Consider the following 16,036-nt stretch of genomic DNA (forward strand, 5'->3'; position numbering starts at 1 on the left):
CTGCAGCTCTGGTGATACCCCAACCTGAGGCAGCTCACTGCTAGCTACAGCCCAAACAGAAGACAGTCATGGCAGGAGGGAATGCACAGGAGGAATTCCCACCAACAACCTAGAGATTTTCATACCAAGATTATTGAGGAAACCACTCATGAAAGACGTGTTTCTCACAGCAGAGCCTTTTGCAGAACCTCTTCAGCCAGTCACTGACCCTTGTTGCCCTCTGCATCCCCAGCAGCTGCTCCTCACCCACTACCCAGCTCTGCCACCAAAAACTTCCACATTAAACTTCCCACATCACTGTCACAACTCCTGTGCTTACAAGAACCTGGCAGTGCCAGCCCACGCTGTGCCTGGCCGGGTGCCTCAAGCAACCTCCCAAATGCTCAAGTAACCTCCCAAATGCTTTTGATCTATGTTTGCAGCTGCTTTAGAGCATTTGCCTGTAAGGGCTGCTCTGCAGAAGCAGCCCTGACTGCGCCCCTGGGGCTCTGGGGTTTGGAGCAGAGCTTTCTCCAGGTGAACCCACTGGGGATTGCTGGATGGATGAGACATTTCAGCTGGGTAGAGCCCTACTCTCTCTTCTGCAGGGAGCTGCAGCTCTGGTGAACACTTCCTGAGACTTGTGGCTATTGCTCTGGGCTTTTCTTCAGCTTCACAGCAGGAATCAGACCCTTGGGGTCACTCTTTCCCCCTAACCCTGGCGCTGGACCGTCAGATATAAGCCGTGGACTCTGCAGTCTTTGTTCTGGCTCCCTTCATGAGGTCTCAAAAATAATCAGCTGCACCAAGTTATGCAAAAATCTCACTAATTGATGAGCTACTGCAAGTGGTGACTTCCAGGTAAGACAGAGCTGAGAGGGGGCTGTAGTGAGATGGGTGTTGGTCTCTTCCCTCAGGTAACAAGTGACAGGATGAGAGAAAATGGCCTCAGGTTGTGCCAGGGGAGATTTAGATCAGAGATTAAGAAAAATTTCTTCACGGAAAGACCTGTCAAACATTGGAACAGGCTGTCCAGGGAGTACTGGAGTCACTGTCCCTAGAAGCATTCAAAAGGCATTTGATGTGGTACCTGGGAGCCTGTGTGCTCAGCCAGCTGCAGATGGACTGAAACTACAATGGGAATAAGGAGAAACCTCCCTCCATCACACAGATTTTGTCCCCTGCTGATGGTATCACCAGCAGCCTGTTTCATGGGCTATGGGTAAAATCTTTAAATCAGACAAGGAGCCAACTAAGTTTGATTTAATAGCAAGCAATTTGCTTAATGAAACAGAGTGCCAAAGCAGGAAATATTCATTCTTCTTACCAGAAACACAATACTAATTAAAACAAGGGTAGTGAAAGAGGAAAACATATTTAATGTTTCTCCATCAGTCTGAAAATAATTTATTGTTTGAATGCTTTTAGAAATATTTGCTCCCTTCAGACCATGCTGGGTTTTGAATGAAAATGGACTGAGATAATCAGTATTTAAACCTTTTCATAGAAGATTTCATTCCAAACCTACACAAATACACTTAAATATCACCTCTCCAGTTATGCACTACATAAAAATTTTGCTTTCTTAAAAATGGAATTATTTATTTCTGTACTGAGTGGCAGCTGCTTGGACAGTTGATTCTACTGAGAATTTATGCCTGGTGCAGGCAGAGGAAAGGAGCCTGGAATTAACCTCTTGCTCTCTGCTACTGGTAATTACCTTTGCCACAGAGTAGAGAGCACCAGGAGCAGAGAATCCAGGCAGGTCCCTGCCATCAGCAGCAATGGAATAAATCAAGATGTGACAGCATGAAGGGACAAATAAATCACCAGGAGAGAGGTGACATGGGGAAGAACAAGAGCTATAAGCAATACAGGCAGATGAGTTTGTGGCCAACACCAGCTGTGCAGGAGCTGCTTTGGTTGGCATCAGTAGAACATCTGGAGTTGGGCTGGGTTTGAGGTACAACCTGTGCTTTGAGGACAGGAAAAATGACACACAGAGAAATAAGTCTGAGTTCCCAGGACCTCTGAGGGAGCAAGACACCCTGTTCTTGTGCGGGGTCTTGTCAAACAAGGTTCCCACAGAGAGTTAGCATCAGAGCTAGAGACAGTTCAAAGGCGTCCCAGGTCTTCCTCTTCTGACAGAGGAATTTACTTCATCCTTTACCTTTCACATATATCAGAAACGTTTATGAAAAAACCTTATTTTTGAGCTTCTGCTGTACTTTTTGAAGAGAAAAAGAAGTCTGTATTAAGATGCATTACAGATATTAATAAGGAAATGTCCTAAGAGAAACTACTTGCTTGGAGAGTAACATAGAGAAGGGCTCCTCCACCTTAAAACAATACATTGGGTGTGGGGGAAATAAAGAGAAATCTGGTTTTTTGATGTTTTTTTTTTTGATTGGTTGGTGGGTTTGTTTGGCTTGGTTTAATTTAATTTTTTTTGTTGTTGTTTTATTATTTTATTTTGTTTTGAGGAAGAGAGAAGGAAAAGCAGAGAGGGACTTGGCTGTTGAGGATATCTCATAGCAGTAGGTGGTAAAGATGACTCAGTGCTCCCTTGTGACATTTTGGTGAGATGTGTTTGGAAGGAAAGTGAAATGAATGAAGCTGCTTCCCAGAAACAATCTCCCAAGGTTTTATCTTTAATCTCTTTCTGTCCATATTGCAATATGAACTATATGGAGAAAATCCTGAGGTCAGCACAGCAGCCTTTTGGTGATGCCACAGTGTGTAACCACATCCCAGCCCCACTCAGCAGAAGCATCTCATTCCTGCAGGATCTGGAGCAGGCTCTGCCTTTACTCATGTTCTCCTTGCTGCCAAGCCGCGATGGAAACACTCACACTGGGCTGCAGGTTTCTCCAGCAGGGAGGACACAAGCACAAGGCTGGGATATTTTAGCAGGAAGAGGCAACTGCCAGGCAGCTTGGTAGTTAGGGAAGAGAAATCTCTTCTTTGCTGGAAAAAATGAACATGCAGAAATGGGCTTGCTCAGCTCCTCTCCCCTTATCCCACCAAGGCAATAACTGGCTAGTTTTTGTACCACCAAGATGTTTGTTTCTGGTTTGGTTTCTTGTCAAGCACTTGAAGACCAGGACACACTTACATGTGGTGAATAGCAAATGCCAATGATCATTGCAAGGATGGAAGCCACATAAAACAGGGGAAGAAGAAACATGGCAATGACTGAGTGAAGAAAAACCATTCAACACCTGGAGGACAACAGGGCCAGGATCTGTTAAGAGGCCAATAGGGGGCCAACATCATGTAAAATAAAAAACAAAAACAAAAACAAACCACCAACAAAAAAACAACAAAACCAAACATTGAGTATTTTGGGCAAGATTCTCACTTTGGTTTGTGTGCCACAGCATTATTGAGATCAACAGCTTTTAAAGTCCTAAGCAGCATCCAATGATTTTGTCAGTATTAGGCCTTGAGAAGATTTTGTTAATGAGGAATGGCAGGAGAGGGTGTTTTAAATTATTATTAGTTTTTTGTTGTAACTACTTTGAAGAACCCATCTCTAAGTCACAGAAATCCCCCTGGAAGCTGGTATGAGCTAAGAGCCTCAGAGCCAAAATCACAAGATGCTTCAGAAATCTGCCTATGAGGGACACACACTTCCACACTGGAGAATACACCAACTATTAATTATGGATAAAAGAGCAGAGGTAAAGAAATCCATCTAACTGACCTGCTGCCCTACTCCAAGAGAATATTTCTTACACTTCCTCCAGCTTGCATTTTGATTTTGTGGAATCAAAATCCTTCCAGACTCCAGCTTTCTATGCCCTTCCCCCTGGTTCTTTTGGACAGAATTACAAAATGATGGGGTTAATAGAGCACAGAGCAGCTGCAGTCTGTTTGGATTTCACTGAAGGACTCAATACTGTCTCCTGAAATCTTATGCTCCAAATCAATTCAAGTTGGCTCAAGCAGGAAAACACTGTCATGCTGACCAGAAGCTGCCTGAGAGGACTGTAAATAAGGGGCAGTGACAGGCAGCAATGCTCTCACTGCAGCACCAAGGGGCTGAGAGCTGCCTGCTGCACTTCAGCCTCATCAGACATACAGCAAAAGAAAAGGGAACTCCAGGAGCACTGACAGAATCCCAGACACGGTTAAAACAAGAGGAGGTTGCATCCAATTGAGCAGAGGTCAAAGGAGTTAAGAAATGATGGGAAAATAAGTCAACTTTTCCATGGGAAGGGAAGAGGAGGGAGGAGGGTTGCATACCTATGCTAGGATAGAAGAGTTCGTAGGTGTAACACAGGGGAAGAACCCAGCAGGCAGCAGTGTCAATACCATTGCAGCCACCCTTCTGCCTGTCTTCCACAGCAAACAGTCATTTTAGGGTAGAATAATTACTGCTCTCTTCCAGAGTGAAATAATGGGTCTGGAATACACTCCCTCAGTGGGGTTTAGAGGAGCAACAGCCCCAGAGCAGCTCTCACAAAATAGAATATTCTAGGCAATTTTTCTTGGTAGACAAGACCCAAAATTCAAATAGTCCTGATCCATAGGCAGAAAAATCCATGTGGGAGCAAGGAAAAGGAGTTTTGTAGCTGATGCAATAAGTAGTCTGCTCTTCTTGTTGGTGTCAAAATCTACTGACCCATTCCACTGCTCCTAAAATCTAGGGAATTTTGCTGCTTTGATAGGAGAGGATTTGATTATGGCCAGTTCCCTTTCCTGCAAGGGAAAGGAGGGTTTTTTATGTGTTCTTATATGTTTTGTATGTGTTCATCACACACAGTTTCCAAATTCTCCAGCAGAAAATAAAACTACAAGAACTTCCCAGGCATGTCCTGCCCGCTGTTTCCCAGGCCATGAACAACAATCTCACCCTTGGACTTTGTGGTTTCAATTTTACAGTATCCCATGCAAAGTTCTTCACCCTCCTTCTCCCTGTCTTTTAGGAGAAAATCGCTGCTGCTCTGGAGGAGCTGGAAACCTTTCCTGATCCTGATTTGAAATATTCACACAATGCAGTGACAGGCACTTCCCAAAGCACCCAGGTGCTTCCACTAAGTTGTTAATTAATAAATTCTCAGCTCCATCACCTCCCTGGATTGAGCTGTGTGTCCTGGAGGAGTTTTGGTCACCTCTTACAGGAGACTGCTCCCATTGTTACTTCAGTGACTGAGCTTAAGCCTGTTTGAATTTACTGTAGGAGTAATTCTAGTTTCTCCTTGCCAATCCAGAAGCCTGCTATCCATTCCCTTTGATACCAAGGTAGGAAATTTGGATGAGGCAGAGCTGGGATGCAGGGTAGGGTGGATAGCCCCTGGTGGAAAAAAAGCTACCTTAAAAAGGGTCTGATTTTGAGTTAATTCCAGCTCATAACCAGCCAGTCACTGGGAATGTGAGACTCAGCCTTCATCTCTTCCCGCCTAATATGAAGCAGATGTCTTCTGTTAATGAACCATTTGCTAATTAGTAACCACTTCATTTTCCTTCCATCAGTTTTTTTCTCTAGCTCAGACACAGAGAGGGCAGGCTGTGTAAATAAGACAGTTCCCATAGAAATTGCATGTAGAGCAATTCAAAGGCACTGAGGTAGGAAGTGAGCAGGACAGTTGCTCTTAAAAGATGGGACACTTGACAGGGATATGGGATATGTCATTCACCCCTTTGCATATCTTTTGACTCACCAAGTTGCTTTAGCCTCTGTATTTTGAACTCAAATCCTTGATCATGCCTTGTCTGTTCACATCATAAATGCCAAACAAGGGTCATGTCTCCAGTTTCAGTGTTTAGCAGAAGAAAACAGTGATATTTTCTACCACCAGTGGGACTGTAATAGGGCAAAGCTTCACAGCAGTGACTTTACAACCTCTGTGACTGTGGATATAGGTGGTAAAATTCAGGCTCCAGAGATGAAAAATTATTCACAGTAAATGTCCTTTTTCCTGGTGAGGGTTGCAGTGCATCTGGGACAACCCTCAAAGGGACAGGCTGCAGCCCCTGATGTGTTCTGGCACAGGACCCTCATCCCTTTGCTCCCAAGATGCTCCAGTGGGAGTGAGAGCACCCAGCAGCTGGGACACACCACCCAGAACCCCTGAACTTGGGACCTCTAAATTCCAGTCCAAAATGTTGCATCCCAGCATCCCAATTCAATCAAGAGAGATTACTTTCCTCTGCTCTCTGCATTAATAACATAATGATAGTTATTAATTATTTACAGGAAAGGGATGACATTTAAATTCTGTCTGGGTCCCAGCCATCACATTGCATCTTTCTAATAGTTTCCCAATAGAAACAGATTCCTGTTCTGGCTGCCTTACTCTCCTTTCCCCTTTCCCCTTGATACTAAGGGGTCTTAAAAGCTTAGAAAGCTATAACCATGCTGATTTTGTAATACACTGGAACTCTCCTTTTGCATCATCCTAAGGGGGACTTACACTAATGTGATTCTTGGAAATAACTTCTCCCCTCATAAAACACCCCAAACTGTAAACCTTCCAACAAACTCCTTACATTAAGGCATTTTGAAGTTTTATTTCAGTAATCATCATAATAAACAACTCCAGTCTTTATAGAGCTTTTCATCCCAAGGATCCCAGAGTGCTTCCAGGCACTGCACATCAACTGCAGGCAGGGATGGATCTGCTGCCCTGTGAAAAGGTGGCTGTTCCCAGGGCTCCAGCTAGCTGTGCCGTGCTGTGAGAGAGAGCTTTGATGCATCTCTGCAGCTCAGCTGGGGCAGAAGTCCTGTTTGGATGCTCAAACCTTGCCAAAGCAGGAACGGTACATGTCCTCCAACTCTGCAGCATGAAATGGAACCAGAGTCCAGTAGCTGGTTACCAGGAAACAAGCTATTAATTGGGGGATGTAATAAGAAACAGCTGACAGTATTGACCACCCCCTGATAGGAGAGAGAAAATGGACACAAGTTGCAATGTGTGACACTAAATTAAATATTTTTATTTTTTAAATTTTTTAAAAGTCTCTATAAAGCTGGTTAACCGAGTTGTCCAGAGGCCTTGTGGCATCTTCATCCTGGAGCTGAGTCCTTGAGTTCAACTGCATGAAGCCTTGAGCAACCTGGTCTTGCTGGAACCTGCTTTGTGCAGGGCACTGGATGAGAGAGGTCCCCTGGCCTCATCCCAAATTCTTCAGTACTGTAGTCTGGCACAATAACTTAAAGCATGAGTGGTGTTGGTTTAAATTAACACATCAACTGCTGAGTTGCAGCAGCTGTCACAGCTGTGAGCTACAGGCCCAGCAACCTCCAGCCGGCACCAGAAACGGCAATGCCTCAAGTTGTGCTAGTGAGAGCCTGTGGAAGCCCTGCTGTTCTGGCAATTTCACTGAAAATTAAGATGATTGCTCTTGTCTCATCCCAGCAGTTGTTGAGGAGAACGGAGCACCGGGCTCTGTGCAGCAAACATTTCCAAATGTGGGTGTTCCCTGCCTCCAGTCCCGTATTTTCCAGATTAAAGCCATTCCATGCTGCTCACTCTTCCTCACAGCAGCCAACGGCTTGTGATCCTCTTCAATCCAGACCCGCCCCAGTTCACTGGGACTAGGGGTGAGGAGCAATGCCCAAACCTGGCTTCAACACTGTACTTCAGACCTCATCAACACCCAGTGTAGCCACCCCCCTATCTCATACCCAGCTTTCCCAGGATATGGCCCCAAAGGCTCTTTTGGGGCAGACAAACGGCGTCACGCCGTCCCACTTGGATTAGAATCTCCCACAGCTTCCAGATGTTTCCCCATCACGCTGCAGCCTCACCAGCTGCTGCTTCCTCTAGGAATTTGTGTACTGGATCATACCTTCTTGCTCACATCTTGCTGATGGCAGGTTTGTGGTTAACTCCTGAACAGAAGCTTTTCCTCCCCAGGGATATTGTACCCCATGCAAGGAATGACAACTGGACAGGTTGGAAGACAGCAAGGCAGGGAGACTCCACCACCGCCTGGGGGGTTATTTCAATAGTTAACTTCCAGCTAAGCACTTTTCAGCTCACACTGATACCCAGGAGGTTACAGCATGATGTAAAGACTTGGTAGCTCGACAGCAGCTATAGGCAAAATCATTGCATAAACTGAGTCTTCCGGGGCTGGGAGCCAGGGAGTGTGGAACTCAGTATGGAAGATATCACTGTATTTTTTGTTGATATCATTATGTTTTATATTCTGTTTCATTACAGTCTGAAAATACTTTTTAACCCACTGCTCTCACTGTGATCTGCAGCCACCCAATTGCCTTGTGATTCTTATCCCAAAGAAATCCTCACTAGCATCCAGGCTTGTACTGGACTTAGTTCAAGGGTTTAGTAATTTTTTTATAACCTTTAGGTATCACTGGGAAGCAAACAACCCAACAGTCCCTATGGCTGTGAGCCCTTTTTTAGCAAACTGCTGCTCTAAACTATTGAGGCAGCATTTAAATCTCTTCTGTAGGGCAGGTAAACCTGAGGCAAACAGTGTAAATATCTACAGATCAGACAAAAACCTTGGAACCCATTGACTTTGGACAAGGATCTGGCAAGTTCCAGCTCTTCTGCACAGCATTTTCTAAACTCAGAAGTTATCAGCTCTGTAAAATAAACTGAAAAATCTTGTTATAGTACACATCTAGAAAACAAGTAGGACAGAAAGCAAAAGCGGAGAATGAATTGAAGAACAACTCTTTTTTAAAGTTTCATTCCATGTAGCATAAATAGGGAACAGGTCATTTTTAACTTGTAAGATCAGTATGTACAAAAATCACATAAACTTTTAAACTTAAAACATTTCATGGTGATAGGAATGTCATTGCTATTATCATCATAGCAACTGAGCACACACTATTGCTTAACAGAAAGGGGGGGGGGGGGGATGGGGGGAAGAAATTTCCCACCAAAAAGTAACAAAAAGAAAGTTAATACAGAACTTCCAAAAAAAAAAAGTTTTGGACTTCAGCCAGAAAGCTTTTTGCTTGGACCTGGTTAAGTCTTCCTAAGGGAAGCATTATTTTCTGACGCAGAGGCTCAAGTCTCTATTTTTAGAGCACATCATAGTCGATGAGTTTAGCACTTTCACATTTGAACCAACAGTTTATTAATATTTTTTTCAGGCCTTCTGTAACAACACATGGTAGTTTATTCACTTAATAATAATTTTGTAAATTGTCGTGCCTGTCATTAAACGGGGTTTACCCCAAATAACCTATTGCATTTGGCAAGTAAGTCTCAGTTATTCCACACTGTGCATTAACTGTGTGACCTCCTTGTTTCCTTTCTACCCTTCCTGTGCAGTGGAGGGTTCAGCACTGTGATCAGAGGGTCCTTGAGTGGGAGGGGAGGGAGAGCTGGGTGTGGAGGAGCCCAACAGGCTGGAGAACCGGCTAATGGGAACATCATGAAGTGCCAGAAAGGTGAAGGCAAAGCCCGTCAGATGGGAGGAATAACCCCATGCACCAGCACATGGTGGTCATTGAGCAGCCAGGCAGAATCTCTGCAGAAAAGGCCCTGGTGGAGATGGCCATGAGCTGGCAGTGAGCTCTGGCAGCAAGGAAGGCCCGCAGATCCTTTCCCTCTGCTCAGCACTGGTAAGGCACACCTGGAGCGTCGGGTCCAGCCCTGGGCTCCTCAGCCGGAGAAGATGTGAACACACCAGGGTGGGCCCAGCAGAGGCCACCAGAATGGCTGGAGCACAGAGCACATGGAGAGAGGCTGAGCCACATGGGTCTGCCAGCCTGGAGAGGGGAAGGATTCAAGGGGACAGCCTGGAGAAGGGAAGGATTCGAGGGGACAGCCTGGAGAAGGGAAGGATTCGAGGGGACAGCCTGGAGAAGGGAAGGGAAGGCTTCAGTGGGATCCTGCTGCAATCTGCAATGAGAAGTTATAGAGAAGATAGAGCCAAACTCTTCCTTGGGTTGCACAGAAATAGGAAAAGAGGCAGCAGACATAAGGTGCAGCATAAAACACAGCCACCAGATTTCAGGGAAAAATTATCACCCTGAAGGTGGTCAGACACAGGGTCCAGGAATCTGTGTCATTGTCATCCCCAAAGACAAACAAAACATGACTGAACAAGGCAGGAGAAACCTGATCAAAATTTGGTCCTGCTCTGAGCAGAAATTTAGGTGGCCCCAGGGATCTCTTCCATCCTGGATTATTCTGATTCTCTGATTCACACCTCTTCACCAAGCAATGGTTTTCTATAACATACCCAAGTCACTTGAAGCATCACATCCAAGCCCTTGAATAATATCTGTGTAACCTACTCTAACTTGACTTATCATTTGATCCTAAAAGTGCCTCAAAGCAAAGAGTGTGGATGTTCAGTTTATGGTAACAAAGTGTTCATAGCACTGAGTATTTAATTTATTAAGAGAAGAGCTGAATCTGCCTTTGCACAGGAGTGCTCAGCAGCACAGCTGCTTTTACAGCAATGGGAAGGTGCTGGGCTCTGTGGGGAGATGCAAATCCAGATGAACACTTTAATCCATCACAAATGGGATGGATATCTTCCTGGGGGTTTAGATGCCACCTCTTGACATGGAGTCACATTGCTCTGCAGTCAGGGCAGACCAAACCCCACCAGGTACAACTGAACCCCTTGCTCTCAGGACTGCAGAGTTAATAAGCAAATGCTACACACCACCAGCACAGAGGGAAGGGCTCTGGGGAGGGCAGGACACAGGTCACTGATGACAGAGTCTGGAAAGTTTTGGAAGAGCTTAGCAGCTCTGGTAATGCAGCCCATAGCAGCCCCACAAAGAAAACATTGTCAGGGGCTTTTCCACCAGCCAGCTGAAGCCAATATAGAAATATTGAATAAGAAACCAGTGTTAGACAAATTCACTAGAGACAGTTTGGCTTTTTGTTGTTTGATTTTCCAAGGGTGGGGAGTTAATTTATTTTTCTATTTTTAAAGACTTTTTCCCCTCTGCAAGAAAACCTCCAAAACCACAAAGTGATAGCAATAGCAATACACAAGCACAAGAGCTCACCAAGGGTTTGTGGTGGATTCATTTTCACTGTCAGATTTTAAACTGAGATTGGAGAATTTAGACCTGATGCTGTGTTTTAAAGAGGGATTAATTCTGGGAAGTCCAGTGTCGGATTATACCAGGTCATTTGACCAGATAGCAAAGATTTATTCTGGTTCACAAGAAAAGGTTAGCTTGTTGACAGAGAGATGAAACATGGGAAGAGGGAGTATGGGGGCACCAAGCACTGAGGCAGAAACAGCCACACATCCCCTTGAGAAAACAGAATCCTCAGGGGGAGGAATGAAAAGTTTGAGAAACAAGACCCGGTATTTACAGCCCAGAGAGCAAATCATGTGCTGGGCTGCATCGAAAGCGGTGCAGCCAGCAGAGCACGGGAGCTGGTTCTGCCCCCTGCTCCTCTCTCATGAGCCCCCCGCTGCAGTGCTGTGTCCAGCTCCGGGGTCCTTGCCACAGGAAAGACAGGGACCTGTTGGAGTGGGTCCACAGAGATGCTCCAAGTGCTGGAGCACCTCTGCTCTGGAGACAGACTAGAGAGCTGGGCGTGTTCAGCCTGGAAAAGAGAAGGCTCCTGGGAGACCTTGGAGCACCTTGCAGTACCCAAATGAAGCTTATAAGAAAGATTGGGACAGAATTTTCAGCAGGGCCTGCAGTGATGAGAGAAGGTGTAATAATTTTCAATTAAAAGAGAGTAGATTTCGATTAGACATACAGTAGGTTTTTAGCACTTTGTGCTATGGTATCGTTGAGAAGGTGATGACTGGTTAAAGGTTGGACTTGATGATCCTGTAAGTCTTTTCCTACATGAATGACTCTGATTCTGTGATATCAGGAGCGTGGTGAGGCACTGGAACGGGTTATCCAGGATGCCCCATCCCTGGAAGCGTTCAGGGCCAGGCTGGACGGGGTAACCTGATGTGGTGACAGTGATCCCGCCCATGCCGGGGAGTTGGAAGGAGGTCCAGCCTCAAGGTCCCTTCCAACCAAACCATCCCGAGAGTGCGAGGCAGGGCCCGTGAGCGTCGGACAGGCTCCCGGGGACGAAGGAGATGCGGCATCCGGGCGAGATTCGGGCGGGATTCGACGGACGAGATTTGGGCGGGATCAGACGGGATGCGGGCAGGGATGCGGGTGGGATCAGACGGGATCAGGGCCGGGATCCGGGAGGGAGCCGGGCAGGATGCGGGCGGGATCCAGGCTGAATCAGACGGGCGGGATCCGGATGGGATCAGGCGTGATCTGGGCAGGGACCCGGGTGGGATCAGACGGGATCCAGACGGGATCAGACGGGATCCGTTCGGGATCGGGCGGGGACGCGCGGGGCGCTCCCGGCGGGCGGCGGGCGCCCCCCAGCGGCGCTACGGTGCCGGTGCGCAGCGGGATCCCGGCGGGACGCTGTTCCCGGGGCTGGGACCGGGATCCCAGCGGGACGCTGCTCCCGGGGCTGGGACCGGGATCCCGGCGGGACGCTGCTCCCGGGGCTGGGACCGGGATCCCGGCGGGACGCTGTTCCCGGGGCTGAGATCGGGATCCCGGCGGGATGCTCGTCCCGGGGCTGGGACACGCGAATTTATTCTCCCTCTGCTCTCCTGAAAACGCAGGAGTCGTGTCTGCTTCCCCCGCCACCGTGGCATCCCGTATTCAAAGCTGAAATGGGTTCCCAAGCCTTTCCCTCGCTTTCTCAAGCGTCCAGGTACCAGCAACAGCTTCAGGGAGAGTATCACAGCGGATAGTAAACACATAAGTACATCAATGATTTTCTATTTCTCTATATCCTTGTTTTATACTGCATTTCTCTTGATGGAGGGTGTGTTTATATACACAAAATTAAAACAAAATAATATTGTAGCCTCCCACTCACTCCAAGGAAAATTATACAGAAGAATGAGCAACGAAAATGCTGCTATCAGCTCTCCCTGCCTATTTCCATTCACTGTTACAAATCCTCCTTGAGCCTGGCTAGGTGAGCTATTTTCCATGTCAGACTTCTCTTGAGCACAAAGCTACAAATTATGTACCAAAAGGCAGGGATAAGGTATAAATAAGGGGTTTTCTGTTAATGCTTTTTCCTGTGTCATTACTTGAAAAAGGGGCTTTTGGGTTGACACCAGTCAAGTCTTGAATTTGAAAGTCCAAAACCTAGATAGCCAAAAGGGTCTCATCTTCAGAGTACAAAGGATTTTCTGGGGAGAAGATCCTAAGTGACTTAGGTAAAATTCAAATTAAATCACACTTAGGGACAGCAGTGTTATTTTAATCACAGAATTTGATGGCTGCAGAAGGTAGGTCTAAAAATAGTCATGTGCATGGCTTCCTCTCAGTGTCACTCTTCATCTTCACTCTTGAAGACTCATCCTACGAACGTATTTTCCACTGAAGTGTTGTGGGCTATACATCTCCTGATGATTAGAGCATGCAGGATTGGAAGGGAAGGATAAAAACATCCTGCTCTTAGATGCCTTAGTCTCTTAGCAGAGACTGCACAGGGCCCACAGAGGAGCTGGGGCAGTTGTGACTGAGGAAGGTGAGAGCAGAGCTTGGTGAAGGCTGCTGATTACGGGAGATTGCACAGAACAAGCACTGAACACCACCCAGTTCATTGGAAACATGAATATTTTAACTCCACTTCCACCAGGGCAAAGCCAGGTTCTGAGGAACTGATGTGCAACAGGGACTCTGTGTATCTTTTCAAACTGGTTCTGCATATTAAAGGATAGAGAAAAGGGAAAGGTTGGGGGATGGCAAGGATGGAGGAGAAATACCTGCTCCTTTTCTCACTACTTTGGGATTACATCTGTGGAAGAAAACACTTTTACAAGTCTAGAGTAGGCTGCTAAGATCCCCAGGTTTTCTGCACAAGAGGTTTTTATTTCCCATCTTTAGTAAGACTATTAAGCCTTTTTTTTTTTTGTAATTATTTTTCTGTTGCTCATCTCCCAGCTGCCCTTCAGCTCCTTGCTGAAGCTCTCCTTACAGCAGTCTGAAAATCTTGCTTAATCAAGGACCTGAAATGCAGTTAGAAAACACTATGAAAAAGCTTGGATGGCTTTGTGCTGGAGCTAAGAGAAAAGGAGGGACAGAGAATCCAACGTGCACGGGAGAGCTGACATCTCAAATTGCTGGCTGCAGCACTCCCTGAGACATAAATCAGGCTGCTCACGAAGGGGCTGCTCTGCCAATATACATAGAGAGAAATACTAGACGGGAAGCAGCAAATCTGCATTAGATCCATCTCTAGCATAGCAGAAATCCTTTACGCCAGTTAGATGAGAGAAACTGATGTTTGCAAACCACAGAAGGTTTGGCAAGGGTAAAATTGTACATGCTAATGAGCCCCCAAAGAATTTTGACCTGTGAAGGCTATTTCACTACTGAGAAAGATTTATATCCAATAATACACAAAAGTGGAAGTGAACACAGAGTATGGGGAATTAGAAACATACTGCAAACATCCTCCTGCTCACATCAGCATTGAGAAATAATTCAAGAAAATACCAAATATATAAGCAGTGAGAAAAGTGAGAACCTTTAGCCAGAGAAACTCCTTGGTATGATCTGTCACTGTCTGCATTTGGTATTTAAAAACCTTATTGCTACAAAATGCTGTTCTAGGTCCTTGCACAGACTCTGCTCTGGAGAACTTCTTGTCTGCCCAGTCACTGTCAAGGAGGTTTTATGTTACAGTGGCACAAGAGCCAAGTGATGTATTATTGATAGACTGGGCATTAACTGAACACAGATTTCTCAAGCCTCAGGTCGATGAAACAACCACAAGGCCATCAATCTCTCACCACCACTATGCAGATGTGTTCACCCTCTAAATGACGTTTCACCAAAACAGTTTGCAATAAAACTTCCCTATTAATCCTTTTCAGACCACAATGTAATGAATTGTGAGGTTTTCCCAACCAGTTTTCTGCCTGCCTGCAACACTAGCCTGATGCAAAAGAAGATTCCATCCAGTAAAGTCACAGCAATATGTTCATTATCTGCTATTAGAGCAGGCAGTTGCCATTCCCCCCGTACATATTTGCAGACAATGCACAAATCCATGTCTGTAATTGTGTTGAGTCTGGCTGAGCTGGAGGTCATTTCCCCACAGCAGCCCTCACAGTGCTGTGCTTTGCCCTGGGAGCTGCAAAGGTGTTGATAACCCACCCATGATTTGGCTGCTGCTGAGCAGGGCTGGCACAGCATCAGTGCTGCCTCAACATTCCCCCATCAATGGGCTGGGAGTGGGCAAGATCCTGGGAGGGGACACAATTTAATTTACTGAAGGTATATTCTAGACCCTATGGTGTCAGCTCAGATACAAAGCCAAGGAGAGGAGAAGGGAGGAAGGACATTTGTTATTTATAATGTTTGCCCTCCAGAGCAACTTCCTCACCTGCTGAAGCCCTGCTTCCCAGGAAGTGGCTGAACATCACTTGATGATGGGGAGTAGAGAATAAATCCTATTTTTTCCTCTTTGCTCGTGCATGCACAAACTTTTGCTGTTGCCCTAGTAAACTGCCTTATCTCAATCTACAAGCTGTCCCCATTTTTCCCTTAGATTTTAACAGTTACACACCATTGTTATAAACACGTCACAAAGATCCATTAAAGAGTGTAATAAGCATTATATCTCAGCAAAGAGAACAGTGGATCCAGAAGTCAGTCTCTTTCTTGGGGGCTCAGTAAATATGATCAAGGACACTTGCCAATGTCCACATTTAATTCACAAACTCAATCTCCAATTCCTCTGCAAGTCAGTTTGACCACTGCTGCACACCACACCTCTTCACCCTAATTAAAAGGTCATTAAAGGAAATTCTTAAAGCAAAAGCTTAAAAGGAACAAGTTCTGCCACTTTTAAAGCCTTTTATTTGGTATTTGGCTTTAAGCAGAAAAAGGAAAAATTTGCAACACAACCTTGCTTATTTATTATTATTTTAAAAGCCCGTCAAGGCAGAGGGTTGTCTTCAGCCACCTGTTGAAACACTTGACACTAGAGAGCAGATTCAGCATTTGCATGTTCCCAAATCCTGTTCTAAAGCAGACAGATTACTTTCATAGACACAGCTCATCAGCATCCAGCCCTGTGCCTGGCATCTC

The sequence above is a fragment of the Pyrgilauda ruficollis genome, unplaced genomic scaffold, assembly GCF_017590135.1.
Source record: "Pyrgilauda ruficollis isolate IOZ18807 unplaced genomic scaffold, ASM1759013v1 scaffold1, whole genome shotgun sequence".
Classification (NCBI taxonomy): domain Eukaryota; kingdom Metazoa; phylum Chordata; class Aves; order Passeriformes; family Passeridae; genus Pyrgilauda; species Pyrgilauda ruficollis.